The 10,697-nt window shown below is 45.8% G+C and overlaps 1 long non-coding RNA gene across 1 annotated transcript; it reads left to right on the top strand.

Annotated features, from left to right (window-relative positions):
* Nucleotides 1-8,755: 8,755 nt before the first annotated feature.
* LOC137461442 (uncharacterized) lies at nt 8,756-10,172 on the top strand. Its single transcript, XR_010993379.1, has 2 exons — nt 8,756-8,953; nt 9,058-10,172. It is a non-coding gene; the product is annotated as an uncharacterized lncRNA (long non-coding RNA).
* Nucleotides 10,173-10,697: the final 525 nt, after the last annotated feature.

The following is a 10,697-nucleotide window of genomic DNA, read 5'->3' as shown; positions in this document are numbered from 1 at the left end:
CTGCTCCAACCTGCTGTAAAATGCTTGATTTCGAGAGTGAGCGAAACTAATGAAAACATTGTTGGGGTAAAACCTAAAGGGAAAGACCTAGCACCAAATCCAATTTGCCATCTGATCTAACTTCTGGAGGCAGTCAAAATGAGCCTTAGAATTCTTCCCTACCTTATTCCTGTGCTGAGATACAGGCTGCTCCAACCTGCTGTAAAATGCTTGATTTCGAGAGTGAGCGAAACTAATGAAAACATTGTTGGGGTAAAACCTAAAGGGAAAGACCTAGCACCAAATCCAATTTGCCATCTGATCTAACTTCTGGAGGCAGTCAAAATGAGCCTTAGAATTCTTCCCTACCTTATTCCTGTGCTGAGATACAGGCTGCTCCAACCTGCTGTAAAATGCTTGATTTCGAGAGTGAGCGAAACTAATGAAAACATTGTTGGGGTAAAACCTAAAGGGAAAGACCTAGCACCAAATCCAATTTGCCATCTGATCTAACTTCTGGAGGCAGTCAAAATGAGCCTTAGAATTCTTCCCTACCTTATTCCTGTGCTGAGATACAGGCTGCTCCAACCTGCTGTAAAATGCTTGATTTCGAGAGTGAGCGAAACTAATGAAAACATTGTTGGGGTAAAACCTAAAGGGAAAGACCTAGCACCAAATCCAATTTGCCATCTGATCTAACTTCTGGAGGCAGTCAAAATGAGCCTTAGAATTCTTCCCTACCTTATTCCTGTGCTGAGATACAGGCTGCTCCAACCTGCTGTAAAATGCTTGATTTCGAGAGTGAGCGAAACTAATGAAAACATTGTTGGGGTAAAACCTAAAGGGAAAGACCTAGCACCAAATCCAATTTGCCATCTGATCTAACTTCTGGAGGCAGTCAAAATGAGCCTTAGAATTCTTCCCTACCTTATTCCTGTGCTGAGATACAGGCTGCTCCAACCTGCTGTAAAATGCTTGATTTCGAGAGTGAGCGAAACTAATGAAAACATTGTTGGGGTAAAACCTAAAGGGAAAGACCTAGCACCAAATCCAATTTGCCATCTGATCTAACTTCTGGAGGCAGTCAAAATGAGCCTTAGAATTCTTCCCTACCTTATTCCTGTGCTGAGATACAGGCTGCTCCAACCTGCTGTAAAATGCTTGATTTCGAGAGTGAGCGAAACTAATGAAAACATTGTTGGGGTAAAACCTAAAGGGAAAGACCTAGCACCAAATCCAATTTGCCATCTGATCTAACTTCTGGAGGCAGTCAAAATGAGCCTTAGAATTCTTCCCTACCTTATTCCTGTGCTGAGATACAGGCTGCTCCAACCTGCTGTAAAATGCTTGATTTCGAGAGTGAGCGAAACTAATGAAAACATTGTTGGGGTAAAACCTAAAGGGAAAGACCTAGCACCAAATCCAATTTGCCATCTGATCTAACTTCTGGAGGCAGTCAAAATGAGCCTTAGAATTCTTCCCTACCTTATTCCTGTGCTGAGATACAGGCTGCTCCAACCTGCTGTAAAATGCTTGATTTCGAGAGTGAGCGAAACTAATGAAAACATTGTTGGGGTAAAACCTAAAGGGAAAGACCTAGCACCAAATCCAATTTGCCATCTGATCTAACTTCTGGAGGCAGTCAAAATGAGCCTTAGAATTCTTCCCTACCTTATTCCTGTGCTGAGATACAGGCTGCTCCAACCTGCTGTAAAATGCTTGATTTCGAGAGTGAGCGAAACTAATGAAAACATTGTTGGGGTAAAACCTAAAGGGAAAGACCTAGCACCAAATCCAATTTGCCATCTGATCTAACTTCTGGAGGCAGTCAAAATGAGCCTTAGAATTCTTCCCTACCTTATTCCTGTGCTGAGATACAGGCTGCTCCAACCTGCTGTAAAATGCTTGATTTCGAGAGTGAGCGAAACTAATGAAAACATTGTTGGGGTAAAACCTAAAGGGAAAGACCTAGCACCAAATCCAATTTGCCATCTGATCTAACTTCTGGAGGCAGTCAAAATGAGCCTTAGAATTCTTCCCTACCTTATTCCTGTGCTGAGATACAGGCTGCTCCAACCTGCTGTAAAATGCTTGATTTCGAGAGTGAGCGAAACTAATGAAAACATTGTTGGGGTAAAACCTAAAGGGAAAGACCTAGCACCAAATCCAATTTGCCATCTGATCTAACTTCTGGAGGCAGTCAAAATGAGCCTTAGAATTCTTCCCTACCTTATTCCTGTGCTGAGATACAGGCTGCTCCAACCTGCTGTAAAATGCTTGATTTCGAGAGTGAGCGAAACTAATGAAAACATTGTTGGGGTAAAACCTAAAGGGAAAGACCTAGCACCAAATCCAATTTGCCATCTGATCTAACTTCTGGAGGCAGTCAAAATGAGCCTTAGAATTCTTCCCTACCTTATTCCTGTGCTGAGATACAGGCTGCTCCAACCTGCTGTAAAATGCTTGATTTCGAGAGTGAGCGAAACTAATGAAAACATTGTTGGGGTAAAACCTAAAGGGAAAGACCTAGCACCAAATCCAATTTGCCATCTGATCTAACTTCTGGAGGCAGTCAAAATGAGCCTTAGAATTCTTCCCTACCTTATTCCTGTGCTGAGATACAGGCTGCTCCAACCTGCTGTAAAATGCTTGATTTCGAGAGTGAGCGAAACTAATGAAAACATTGTTGGGGTAAAACCTAAAGGGAAAGACCTAGCACCAAATCCAATTTGCCATCTGATCTAACTTCTGGAGGCAGTCAAAATGAGCCTTAGAATTCTTCCCTACCTTATTCCTGTGCTGAGATACAGGCTGCTCCAACCTGCTGTAAAATGCTTGATTTCGAGAGTGAGCGAAACTAATGAAAACATTGTTGGGGTAAAACCTAAAGGGAAAGACCTAGCACCAAATCCAATTTGCCATCTGATCTAACTTCTGGAGGCAGTCAAAATGAGCCTTAGAATTCTTCCCTACCTTATTCCTGTGCTGAGATACAGGCTGCTCCAACCTGCTGTAAAATGCTTGATTTCGAGAGTGAGCGAAACTAATGAAAACATTGTTGGGGTAAAACCTAAAGGGAAAGACCTAGCACCAAATCCAATTTGCCATCTGATCTAACTTCTGGAGGCAGTCAAAATGAGCCTTAGAATTCTTCCCTACCTTATTCCTGTGCTGAGATACAGGCTGCTCCAACCTGCTGTAAAATGCTTGATTTCGAGAGTGAGCGAAACTAATGAAAACATTGTTGGGGTAAAACCTAAAGGGAAAGACCTAGCACCAAATCCAATTTGCCATCTGATCTAACTTCTGGAGGCAGTCAAAATGAGCCTTAGAATTCTTCCCTACCTTATTCCTGTGCTGAGATACAGGCTGCTCCAACCTGCTGTAAAATGCTTGATTTCGAGAGTGAGCGAAACTAATGAAAACATTGTTGGGGTAAAACCTAAAGGGAAAGACCTAGCACCAAATCCAATTTGCCATCTGATCTAACTTCTGGAGGCAGTCAAAATGAGCCTTAGAATTCTTCCCTACCTTATTCCTGTGCTGAGATACAGGCTGCTCCAACCTGCTGTAAAATGCTTGATTTCGAGAGTGAGCGAAACTAATGAAAACATTGTTGGGGTAAAACCTAAAGGGAAAGACCTAGCACCAAATCCAATTTGCCATCTGATCTAACTTCTGGAGGCAGTCAAAATGAGCCTTAGAATTCTTCCCTACCTTATTCCTGTGCTGAGATACAGGCTGCTCCAACCTGCTGTAAAATGCTTGATTTCGAGAGTGAGCGAAACTAATGAAAACATTGTTGGGGTAAAACCTAAAGGGAAAGACCTAGCACCAAATCCAATTTGCCATCTGATCTAACTTCTGGAGGCAGTCAAAATGAGCCTTAGAATTCTTCCCTACCTTATTCCTGTGCTGAGATACAGGCTGCTCCAACCTGCTGTAAAATGCTTGATTTCGAGAGTGAGCGAAACTAATGAAAACATTGTTGGGGTAAAACCTAAAGGGAAAGACCTAGCACCAAATCCAATTTGCCATCTGATCTAACTTCTGGAGGCAGTCAAAATGAGCCTTAGAATTCTTCCCTACCTTATTCCTGTGCTGAGATACAGGCTGCTCCAACCTGCTGTAAAATGCTTGATTTCGAGAGTGAGCGAAACTAATGAAAACATTGTTGGGGTAAAACCTAAAGGGAAAGACCTAGCACCAAATCCAATTTGCCATCTGATCTAACTTCTGGAGGCAGTCAAAATGAGCCTTAGAATTCTTCCCTACCTTATTCCTGTGCTGAGATACAGGCTGCTCCAACCTGCTGTAAAATGCTTGATTTCGAGAGTGAGCGAAACTAATGAAAACATTGTTGGGGTAAAACCTAAAGGGAAAGACCTAGCACCAAATCCAATTTGCCATCTGATCTAACTTCTGGAGGCAGTCAAAATGAGCCTTAGAATTCTTCCCTACCTTATTCCTGTGCTGAGATACAGGCTGCTCCAACCTGCTGTAAAATGCTTGATTTCGAGAGTGAGCGAAACTAATGAAAACATTGTTGGGGTAAAACCTAAAGGGAAAGACCTAGCACCAAATCCAATTTGCCATCTGATCTAACTTCTGGAGGCAGTCAAAATGAGCCTTAGAATTCTTCCCTACCTTATTCCTGTGCTGAGATACAGGCTGCTCCAACCTGCTGTAAAATGCTTGATTTCGAGAGTGAGCGAAACTAATGAAAACATTGTTGGGGTAAAACCTAAAGGGAAAGACCTAGCACCAAATCCAATTTGCCATCTGATCTAACTTCTGGAGGCAGTCAAAATGAGCCTTAGAATTCTTCCCTACCTTATTCCTGTGCTGAGATACAGGCTGCTCCAACCTGCTGTAAAATGCTTGATTTCGAGAGTGAGCGAAACTAATGAAAACATTGTTGGGGTAAAACCTAAAGGGAAAGACCTAGCACCAAATCCAATTTGCCATCTGATCTAACTTCTGGAGGCAGTCAAAATGAGCCTTAGAATTCTTCCCTACCTTATTCCTGTGCTGAGATACAGGCTGCTCCAACCTGCTGTAAAATGCTTGATTTCGAGAGTGAGCGAAACTAATGAAAACATTGTTGGGGTAAAACCTAAAGGGAAAGACCTAGCACCAAATCCAATTTGCCATCTGATCTAACTTCTGGAGGCACTCAAAATGAGCCTTAGAATTCTTCCCTACCTTATTCCTGTGCTGAGATACAGGCTGCTCCAACCTGCTGTAAAATGCTTGATTTCGAGAGTGAGCGAAACTAATGAAAACATTGTTGGGGTAAAACCTAAAGGGAAAGACCTAGCACCAAATCCAATTTGCCATCTGATCTAACTTCTGGAGGCAGTCAAAATGAGCCTTAGAATTCTTCCCTACCTTATTCCTGTGCTGAGATACAGGCTGCTCCAACCTGCTGTAAAATGCTTGATTTCGAGAGTGAGCGAAACTAATGAAAACATTGTTGGGGTAAAACCTAAAGGGAAAGACCTAGCACCAAATCCAATTTGCCATCTGATCTAACTTCTGGAGGCAGTCAAAATGAGCCTTAGAATTCTTCCCTACCTTATTCCTGTGCTGAGATACAGGCTGCTCCAACCTGCTGTAAAATGCTTGATTTCGAGAGTGAGCGAAACTAATGAAAACATTGTTGGGGTAAAACCTAAAGGGAAAGACCTAGCACCAAATCCAATTTGCCATCTGATCTAACTTCTGGAGGCAGTCAAAATGAGCCTTAGAATTCTTCCCTACCTTATTCCTGTGCTGAGATACAGGCTGCTCCAACCTGCTGTAAAATGCTTGATTTCGAGAGTGAGCGAAACTAATGAAAACATTGTTGGGGTAAAACCTAAAGGGAAAGACCTAGCACCAAATCCAATTTGCCATCTGATCTAACTTCTGGAGGCAGTCAAAATGAGCCTTAGAATTCTTCCCTACCTTATTCCTGTGCTGAGATACAGGCTGCTCCAACCTGCTGTAAAATGCTTGATTTCGAGAGTGAGCGAAACTAATGAAAACATTGTTGGGGTAAAACCTAAAGGGAAAGACCTAGCACCAAATCCAATTTGCCATCTGATCTAACTTCTGGAGGCAGTCAAAATGAGCCTTAGAATTCTTCCCTACCTTATTCCTGTGCTGAGATACAGGCTGCTCCAACCTGCTGTAAAATGCTTGATTTCGAGAGTGAGCGAAACTAATGAAAACATTGTTGGGGTAAAACCTAAAGGGAAAGACCTAGCACCAAATCCAATTTGCCATCTGATCTAACTTCTGGAGGCAGTCAAAATGAGCCTTAGAATTCTTCCCTACCTTATTCCTGTGCTGAGATACAGGCTGCTCCAACCTGCTGTAAAATGCTTGATTTCGAGAGTGAGCGAAACTAATGAAAACATTGTTGGGGTAAAACCTAAAGGGAAAGACCTAGCACCAAATCCAATTTGCCATCTGATCTAACTTCTGGAGGCAGTCAAAATGAGCCTTAGAATTCTTCCCTACCTTATTCCTGTGCTGAGATACAGGCTGCTCCAACCTGCTGTAAAATGCTTGATTTCGAGAGTGAGCGAAACTAATGAAAACATTGTTGGGGTAAAACCTAAAGGGAAAGACCTAGCACCAAATCCAATTTGCCATCTGATCTAACTTCTGGAGGCAGTCAAAATGAGCCTTAGAATTCTTCCCTACCTTATTCCTGTGCTGAGATACAGGCTGCTCCAACCTGCTGTAAAATGCTTGATTTCGAGAGTGAGCGAAACTAATGAAAACATTGTTGGGGTAAAACCTAAAGGGAAAGACCTAGCACCAAATCCAATTTGCCATCTGATCTAACTTCTGGAGGCAGTCAAAATGAGCCTTAGAATTCTTCCCTACCTTATTCCTGTGCTGAGATACAGGCTGCTCCAACCTGCTGTAAAATGCTTGATTTCGAGAGTGAGCGAAACTAATGAAAACATTGTTGGGGTAAAACCTAAAGGGAAAGACCTAGCACCAAATCCAATTTGCCATCTGATCTAACTTCTGGAGGCAGTCAAAATGAGCCTTAGAATTCTTCCCTACCTTATTCCTGTGCTGAGATACAGGCTGCTCCAACCTGCTGTAAAATGCTTGATTTCGAGAGTGAGCGAAACTAATGAAAACATTGTTGGGGTAAAACCTAAAGGGAAAGACCTAGCACCAAATCCAATTTGCCATCTGATCTAACTTCTGGAGGCAGTCAAAATGAGCCTTATCCTTAGAATTCTTCCCTACCTTATTCCTGTGCTGAGATACAGGCTGCTCCAACCTGCTGTAAAATGCTTGATTTCGAGAGTGAGCGAAACTAATGAAAACATTGTTGGGGTAAAACCTAAAGGGAAAGACCTAGCACCAAATCCAATTTGCCATCTGATCTAACTTCTGGAGGCAGTCAAAATGATCCTTAGAATTCTTCCCTACCTTATTCCTGTGCTGAGATACAGGCTGCTCCAACCTGCTGTAAAATGCTTGATTTCGAGAGTGAGCGAAACTAATGAAAACATTGTTGGGGTAAAACCTAAAGGGAAAGACCTAGCACCAAATCCAATTTGCCATCTGATCTAACTTCTGGAGGCAGTCAAAATGAGCCTTAGAATTCTTCCCTACCTTATTCCTGTGCTGAGATACAGGCTGCTCCAACCTGCTGTAAAAATGCTTGATTTCGAGAGTGAGCGAAACTAATGAAAACATTGTTGGGGTAAAACCTAAAGGGAAAGACCTAGCACCAAATCCCATTTGCCATCTGATCTAACTTCTTGTTACAGTTTGAGCTGGGTGCCCCCCTGCAGTGTTTACTTCCTGTGTCCAGAAATCCAGCCCAGGGGGTGGACACAGGAAATTATGTAGTATTTCATACCACAATCCTTTGCACCACTATAAGATCCAGTGCGGAGTCTAGCACTATCTCTTTTCTTCCTCCTCCGTCAGCCGGTAACTGGGGAGATGTCTCCTGGCTTTGGGCCTGGCTAGGCCCAAGGCCACGGGGGGGATGGGCAGTCTCAGATCTGGCCAGCTGAGACTAGCCTAGCAGTGGGAGGGGGAAGAAGGAGCCCTGGGGGTCTCGGATGTACCCTCAGGGTGGGGGATGGGGTCTCTCTGGGTCTGCTTTGGGATTTTTCTTTGTCACTCTGCTTTTGCTTTTCTGTAAAGGTTCACTGCTTTCTATTTAAACTTTCCATCACTTTTGCAATCCGTTTGTCTGAGTGTTTTATTGTTGCCAGGGGTGGGGAAGGGGGGCTGCCTCAACCCTTGCACATTCTTGGTAGCAGAGGATGGTTGAGGGTGGGCAGAGTATCTGCCCCCCAACCCCTTTACATTCTTGGCGAGCCAGCCAGGAGAAGGAGTTGGTTATTGTGGCTACTCTGCAGATCAGATTGCAAAAGATAAGAGAGTTTAAATTTAGTTCTGGGCGTCGGTTTGGTTTTTTGGCAGTTGGGGGCTCGTGTTGTTGTTGGGGCGACTGTGTTAAGTTCTTGTGGATTGCAGTGGGACTCCTGGTGCGTGACCGGTGGCAGAGAGTCTCTCCTGCTATTCCAAGCAGGGGTGGTTCTTAACCACCGGAATGGGGGCACCGCTTGAGAATGCGGGACCTGCCTTCCCCCACCTTTATTCTTTGCGGAGCGGTAAAAGCGGCAGGGAGTGAAGGGGGGGAGGAGCAGTGGCGAGCAGATCAAAGTCAGGTCCGTTCTCGCTGCGGGGTAGGGCCAGCCGCGGCGAGCGGGCGAGCTCGACTCCCTATGGGCGAACGGGGGACTCCAGCTGAAAGCTGTTCTCAAGGGCCCTGAGGACGTGCTCATGGCTTTTGCTGGATGAGGCGTTTGAATGCCCGAGGGGTGGAGGCGATTTTGATTCTGTACCGCGGCGGCAGAGGTGGGCGGAGCCCTGCTGTGCGCTCGGAGCGGCGGCGGCGGTCCCCGGCCGTCCGCTTGAGCTGCGGTGGCGGCGGGACCGGGCCGTGCGCTCGGAGCGGCGGCGGCGGTCCCCGGCCGTCCACTTGAACTGCGGGTGGCGGCGGGGACCTGCCGTTCGCTCGGGCTGCGGCGGCGGTGAGCACAGCCGTGCGCTCGGAGCGGCGGCGGGGCCGGCCCTAGTCTCTTCCCCGACTTTTTTCGTGACGAGTTCCGAAAATGGCGCCGAGCACCTGGCTCCACCTCCCTTCTTCTCACCAGGTTGTGGTGCAGCCCCTCCCTCCGCCAGGGGAGGGTTGTGTTTTGGATGCTGTCACGTCTCGGTACGCGAACGCCTAGCGGGAAGGCGGTGTACTGTGATAAGCATCTGTAGAGCCTCGGGCCGCGGCTGGAAGCGGTCAGCACTGGGCTTGGGATAGGTCCGTGCAGGGTTGTGAAAGGCTCAGCGTGCTGTTTTCCTGGAGGGGTGGAGAAGCAGTTAGAGCCTGATTGTTCTGACTGGCTTGCCCCAGGGGTGGAAACATGCCGCTGAGTAAATAGAGATGGGAATAAAGGTTTGGTTGAGAAGTTGTGAGGTTCCTTCCAGGTGACCAGGATGTCCAACGGATCCAAGAAGAGCTTGCACCGCAGAAGAGTGAACTCTGCATCGCTGAGAGGTTCTACTAGATGAGGGAAGAAGAACTGGAATGGACGGACACTAGAGCCTGAATGAGAGACCGTTTGGGTGGACGCCCAGATGAAGATAGGGACTTCGCCGAACATGTCATCGGAAGATTTCTGATTTAATGATGTGTTTGGGTGCAAAGATTATGGTATGAAATAAGGGGTGGTATGTTACAGTTTGAGCTGGGTGCCCCCCTGCAGTGTTTACTTCCTGTGTCCAGAAATCCAGCCCAGGGGTGGACACAGGAAATTATGTAGTATTTCATACCACAATCCTTTGCACCACTATAAGATCCAGTGCGGAGTCTAGCACTATCTCTTTTCTTCCTCCTCCGTCAGCCGGTAACTGGGGGAGATGTCTCCTGGCTTTGGGCCTGGCTAGGCCCAAGGCCACGGGGGGGATGGGCAGTCTCAGATCTGGCCAGCTGAGACTAGCCTAGCAGTGGGAGGGGGAAGAAGGAGCCCTGGGGGTCTCGGATGTACCCTCAGGTGGGGATGGGGTCTCTCTGGGTCTGCTTTGGGATTTTTCTTTGTCACTCTGCTTTTGCTTTTCTGTAAAGGTTCACTGCTTTCTATTTAAACTTTCCATCACTTTTGCAATCCGTTTGTCTGAGTGTTTATTGTTGCCAGGGGTGGGGAAGGGGGCTGCCTCAACCCTTGCACATTCTTGGTAGCAGAGGATGGTTAAGATGGGCAGAGGATCTGCCCCCAACCCCTTTACACTTCTGGAGGCAGTCAAAATGATCCTTAGAATTCTTCCCTACCTTATTCCTGTGCTGAGATACAGGCTGCTCCAACCTGCTGTAAAATGCTTGATTTCGAGAGTGAGCGAAACTAATGAAAACATTGTTGGGGTAAAACCTAAAGGGAAAGACCTAGCACCAAATCCAATTTGCCATCTGATCTAACTTCTGGAGGCAGTCAAAATGATCCTTAGAATTCTTCCCTACCTTATTCCTGTGCTGAGATACAGGCTGCTCCAACCTGCTGTAAAATGCTTGATTTCGAGAGTGAGCGAAACTAATGAAAACATTGTTGGGGTAAAACCTAAAGGGAAAGACCTAGCACCAAATCCAATTTGCCATCTGATCTAACTTCTGGAGGCAGTCAAAATGATCCTTAGAA

The sequence above is a fragment of the Melanerpes formicivorus genome, unplaced genomic scaffold, assembly GCF_026170545.1.
Source record: "Melanerpes formicivorus ecotype bairdi unplaced genomic scaffold, bMelFor1.0.p_v2 SCAF_2196, whole genome shotgun sequence".
NCBI lineage: Eukaryota > Metazoa > Chordata > Aves > Piciformes > Picidae > Melanerpes > Melanerpes formicivorus.
Note: the sequence above shows the minus strand (reverse complement) of the source record. Positions and strands in the feature narration are given on the sequence as shown.